General features: G+C 37.2%; 1 non-coding gene across 1 annotated transcript; it reads left to right on the forward strand.

Annotated features, from left to right (window-relative positions):
• The first annotated feature begins 2,490 nt into the window (after positions 1-2,490).
• On the forward strand, positions 2,491-2,564 carry Trnar-acg (transfer RNA arginine (anticodon ACG)). Its single transcript has one exon. It is a non-coding gene; the product is annotated as a tRNA-Arg (tRNA).
• The last annotated feature ends 3,436 nt before the right edge of the window (positions 2,565-6,000 follow it).

The raw sequence follows: 6,000 nt of genomic DNA on the forward strand, positions 1-6,000 counted from the left end.
GTTTGGGTGGCGGGGGCTAGATTCGTAAATAGGCCCCTGGCAAATTTCTTAACTTAAGGCTATGGTGTGACATTTTCAGTTATTACTGTTTACTGATTAAAGCTATGGATATATTTGTGAACTAAGTGTTTCTGGCTTGTGTTGTTCTTGTATTTGATGTCAGTCATGTACACCTTCCATAGTTACTCTGCAGTATGCTGATAGTGAAAAACCAATAGTCTAATAGGAAGAAGAGCTAGCTACCAATAGCAGTAAACATGTGGGTTCAGGGCAAGTAGAATATCTCAAAAACGACTTGAATGACAACTGTTTTCATCAGATTGTTTAGTACACACTGTTTTGCAGAATTATCATCTAGGAAAAGGGCTTGTGTTTGCACTGTGAGCATCACGTGGTGTCAAAATAGACCATCGGACTTGAAAATTGCACGTATAAATTTGGGATTGGGGTGCATAAACTTCTCTTGCAATGAACTGTCATTGACTTCTCTGGTCAAGTGGATAATATTCTTACAATTTGTGTTAATATAGGTATCCAAAAATATGGACCTTTTTGACCTCACTTGTGTATTTTACTTTTTATGCTATTTTAAATACTAGGCCGGTGATTGCGGCATTAAATTTGTGCATAAAAACTGGCCCCTGCCCCCTTAGTTCCATAAGGGTCCACTAACAACTCCAACAGATGGATATTGCCACAAAAAATTTTACATACATAGCCGTTAGGGTTTAGCCTCCTTCTGACCCATTATATTACGACCATCCCGGAATATGACCATACTAAAATTCTAGATAAATAGGGGTAATACATTTGCAGCAAAACACTAATTGGTTGATGAATTATCACGAAAGCGTTTGTTTGAAACAGATTTAGTATCCGGATCGTGACTCAAACTTTGCAGGATGCCTTTCCCCATCTATGTTCGCACGTAACAATTCTTGACCATTGTCATATGGTATGTGTTAAATACGCACATTTCTTAGCGTGACTTTATTCCCTCTAAAGCAAAGCACAGTTATTGTTCAAAGTTTAACGGTGCTGGTGAATCATACAGGAACAAAATACATGTAAACGTAACCGATTAAACGTAGAAGGAAACAAATTCAGTGTTTTTTTGAGACATTATTTCATACTATTTGCTTCCGGAATGCGGAAGAACAAACTAATTAAACTTTTAAATAATTCATAAATAAACAGGTTAAATTTGTGTGTTTATGTGTGTGCAACCCTACAGACCGTGACAATTAATATGAAACCACTCTCACCTTCATACTCTTCCAAAGTCTGTTACTGGTCTTCTCTCACCACCACCCTCGCCTCTGTCTCTGTCTGTCTGTCTGTCTCTCTCTCTCTCACATATATATATATATATATATATATATATATATATATATATATATATATATATATATATATATATATATATCCTAACGGTGAAATTACATCCCTTTTCTCAACACTTTTGATGGGGCTCTTTTGTTTGAAAATGGATTTATTAGTGACAATCTGTACTTCCATTCACTTAAAAGTTTAAAAGCTCGTACACAGGCATTCTACGGCCGGATCAGGTCAAGTGTTGAAGGTGGATGTGGCTCCAAAATTTTTAAAACGTCCATGACTTTCCTCGAAAGGACACATAAGCCAAAGTCTATGTGTCTATTCACACAACGTCTGTATACTGCTCAATAAACGTGCGCAAGAACAAAACGATGGTTAAATTTAAAGTGAGAAGTGACTGTAGGAGTTTTATAGCAAGGTGGGTGGGTCCGGAAACCATGCCCCCCCCCCCCATCAGGTCCTGCATTCCATGTTAGAGTTGTACGTGTCTCGTTTGCTACGATAGTGGTGTAAATGGGACACGTAATGGGGTTTGTTGCATGTTTGCTGGAATGAGAAACATTGTTTATTGCATTTTAAGTTCTTTGCTGCAAAGGCAAGAAAAAATCTTAGATATAAAAAGTGTGCAACGTCAACCGCCCTTATAAATAAAACACGTGACATTAAATGAGCGACATCAACAGCCTTAATAAATAAAACACTGTATAGGGGTATCTTTGCGTTCGCGTTCCCCTTTTACTGCTGTAACTACTCATAAAAAATGCCAATGTGTTTGTTACTGATGCTCTTTTAGATTTTTATTTGGTTGTTATAGTCTTAAATTTAAATTAATGAGAGAGAGAGAGAGAGAGAGAGTGAGTGAGAGAGAGAGAGAGAGATTTGTACAGTCAACAGAGGGAACTCTATTTATACACAACCAACAAAGAGCACAACCTTTTGCTTGACTGGTTATGTTTTTTTACTAAAATCTTCTATATGGCAATATGCGTTAGAGGACCTCTTTCTTCGTCACTAACACTGCGCAGTTCGGAGCATACAGTACAAAACTTTTCAACTGAAATACTATAAATAGAACACTACAAACAGTCGCAGGATTTTGAATGGAGATAGCTCATTCTTCATTAGCTATTGAGCTTTACCTGAACACGCGTAGGGCCTGTGGCCAAATTGGATAAGGCGTCTGACTACGGATCAGAAGACTGCAGGTTCGAGTCCTGCCAGGCTCGAAAATACTTTTCACTCTTTTTTTTTTTCCTTTTTTCATGTATGTTTTATTTCCTTCACTCTTTCTCTTTTGCTAGTAGAGACTGTATAATTTCTTACAGGTTTGGACGAGGGCATCATCAGAACTCGTAAATCTTTTTACGGCAAGGATAAGTAAAGTCCTTATATATATATATATATATATATATATATATATTCCTTCATGATCGAGACAAGGGGAACACACAGCTTGAATAGACTAATAAATAAGCAGTTTTCCTTTGCCGGTCAGTGTTTGCAGAAATGCCTTTCACTCAAATACACCGGTAATGGCTTACCGTGGGCACGTAGTCATACCTTCGATGTTAAACTTACAAAGTATCCTTTTTAGGTCAAATGCCTCCACCATTTATGTATGTATGTAAGTATGGTTTCAAGAATTGAACCCTAGCGTACCCCTTTATAGATATTACTCATGAACTACGAGAGTTCCCTTCCCCAGGAACAACTAGCAGGCTGCGGTGCAGTCATAAAAAAAGTGGCACATGCACAATTGTGCGCACGCCACTATAATTAAACTCAACAACACCAACCATAATCTAGACTGTCAAAACTGAAAGCCCGTATGCTGCTATTTTCTGGAGGGAGGAGTTTGTGGGGGTTAACAGTCGAATGCTTTTGACAAATCCACCAAAAGAACTGCAACATATTTGTTTTGGTCTATGGCTTAGAGCAAGACGTCTAGAAGTTGAATTAGTCTAATGTGAAAGCAGAGAGGCATGGGTGTTAAGATATTGTCAGAGTATTGAGCAATCTGGTTGCATATAACTCGTTCGAAGAATTTCGATATAGGTGGAGGAATATTGGCAGGACTGTAGACTTGTTCACCAAGTGGATCATTTTTCTTAAACATCTGGATCACGTGTGCTTCCTCGAGTCATTCTGGGAAAATTGTATGGTCAAGGCTGAAGTTTATGAGTTTGTTTATAGGACCAGTCAGACAATGAGTTCAAAGTTATAACAGTTTCAGTGAAACAAGATTTCTTCCATTTGCCATTTTAATGCTGATATTTGATACTGCATTAGGTGTAAAGACTTCAGTGACACGAGATAAATCAACTTTTGAAGAGTTATTGAAAGTCTTTTTGATATCCAGTATGCTCGGATGTTCATCGTTGGTTAGATGGTTATTGCCCCTGTGTTTAGCAACATCAATGAGGATCCCTGCTACACAGGCCTGATCAGATGTAATCTCACCATTTTCATGTAGGATAATTGAATTTTGTGACAAGACACCTTTGTTTATCAGGACGGGTTGGTAAAAAATATCTTACTTTTTGTTCCGCCTGAGCAGCGTTCGAAAAAGTAAACTTGCTTGAGTCTGGTCACCAAATTATATGAGTCTTTGCATTCTTTGTATTTGTTTCCAGTTTTTGGATGATCCAGATCTCTTGTATTTATGAAGTAGATGAACTTATCTGTGTATTGCTTTTCTTAGGTTTCCTTTGATAAAGGGAGCTAATTGCTTTCTTTGTCTTTCGTTGATTAAGTGGAGAATGATCCTCGATCACATTAGTTAGTAATCGGTAGCTATTGCTCAAAGAGCACAAAGACATTATCGGGATTATCACAAATATAAGCTACATGAAAAGGTGTAGACGGTAGGTCGGCATTGATTATCGGGATTATCACAAATATAAGCTACATGAAAAGGTGTAGACCGTAGGTCGGCATTGATTATCGGGATTATCAAAAATATAAGCTACATGAAAAGGTGTAGACCGTAGGTCGGCATTGATTATCGGGATTATCACAAATATAAGCTACATGAAAAGGTGTAGACCGTAGGTCGGCATTGATTATCGGGATTATCACAAATATAAGCTACATGAAAAGGTGTAGACCGTAGGTCGGCATTGATTATCGGGATTATCACAAATATAAGCTACATGAAAAGGTGTAGACGGTAGGTCGGCATTGATTATCGGGATTATCACAAATATAAGCTACATAAAAAGGTGTAGACGGTAGGTCGGCATTGATTATCGGGATTATCACAAATATAAGCTACATGAAAAGGTGTGGACCGTAGGTCGGCATTGATTGTTTTCTGGTTTAAATCCTTTAAACTGCGGTATGCAAATTCACTGCGGTTGTTGCTGGTACGCAAACTTTGATGATTGTGAAAGTCATATTATGAAAGTCACTAAAGGCAGTGTTAATATTTCCCGAGTTACATAGGTACCGCTTTTTGTTTCCTAGGATAACATCTACATGTGATGGTTTGTCCTGGTTTTTTAAGCAGGGCGGTCCAGAAATTATGTTTATTCATGTTAAAAACAACAGAATGTCGATAAGAGGCTGACATTTGTTATGGTCTAAAAGGTCGAACAATTTAGGTCTTCTAACAGTATGAAATTATCGTAATGGATAGTAATTTCATATAATTACGAAGTACAGCCCTTAGCGAACCTAGTGTCTAGCCACTTTGGGGGTCTGTTAGAACCATTTATGTTTGGATGGTTATTTTATATCTGTATATATACATTCAGTATGTTCAAGGTCTGTCCTTTTTCTGGTCAGTATGACCGATTGAATAAAATGACACAACCAACCTGTACAGCACAATCTTTCCGGAACATACGGTATCAAGTAATTGAAGAAGTAAGCTGGGCATTGTGGAATCTGTTTTGGTTTCAGTTAGCGCCAAGAAATATATATATATATATATATATATATATATATATATATATATATATATATATATATATATATATATATATATATATATATATATATATATATATGTAATTGAGTACACTTGGTTTCTCTCATCAGTCCTCAATCCATTATCAGGAAGGAGAGTGTACCTGGGCTGAATGGCTTGTATCATAAGGAATATGACAACAAATAAATGCCAAATATAGGAATTGACACTACTTCAAAATACGGTCAATAGAAATGAAACTGAGGTGTACTTAATTCCATGGAGACAATTTCAATATGCCGACAGCTTAAAATTACTTCCGAAGTGTCAAGTCTTTTGACCTGGGGCTTCCAGTAAGAGTTACATGCTGTCACTATTTGAAGTCATTCAGTGATATTATGGCTGATTTTGACGTAAGAAACCTGCTGCAACAACCTTCTCCATTCACTATTTGAAACCGCGACGAATTCTGTCCCTGTGGGCGACCAGGTGCCCTCAACATTTCAGAGATGACTGCCCGGAGGGATTGACACATCAGAGACAGAAATCAAATGAGGTTTTGATGACATTTATGATAATGGCCAAATATCTCGCAGCTACACACATAGTTACATATATATTGCATAATATATACTTAAAACAAAATGCCTTCACTGTAATATTTAGTATGTAAATACCAAAAACAAGTGAGAAAAAAATTACACCCACCCATCCCCTTTAACTACGTCCTCTATGTGGAAAATAACTAAGAA

This window comes from Sinohyriopsis cumingii, chromosome 1 (assembly GCF_028554795.1).
Source record: "Sinohyriopsis cumingii isolate HCF-2022 chromosome 1, ASM2855479v2, whole genome shotgun sequence".
Classification (NCBI taxonomy): Eukaryota; Metazoa; Mollusca; class Bivalvia; order Unionida; family Unionidae; genus Sinohyriopsis; species Sinohyriopsis cumingii.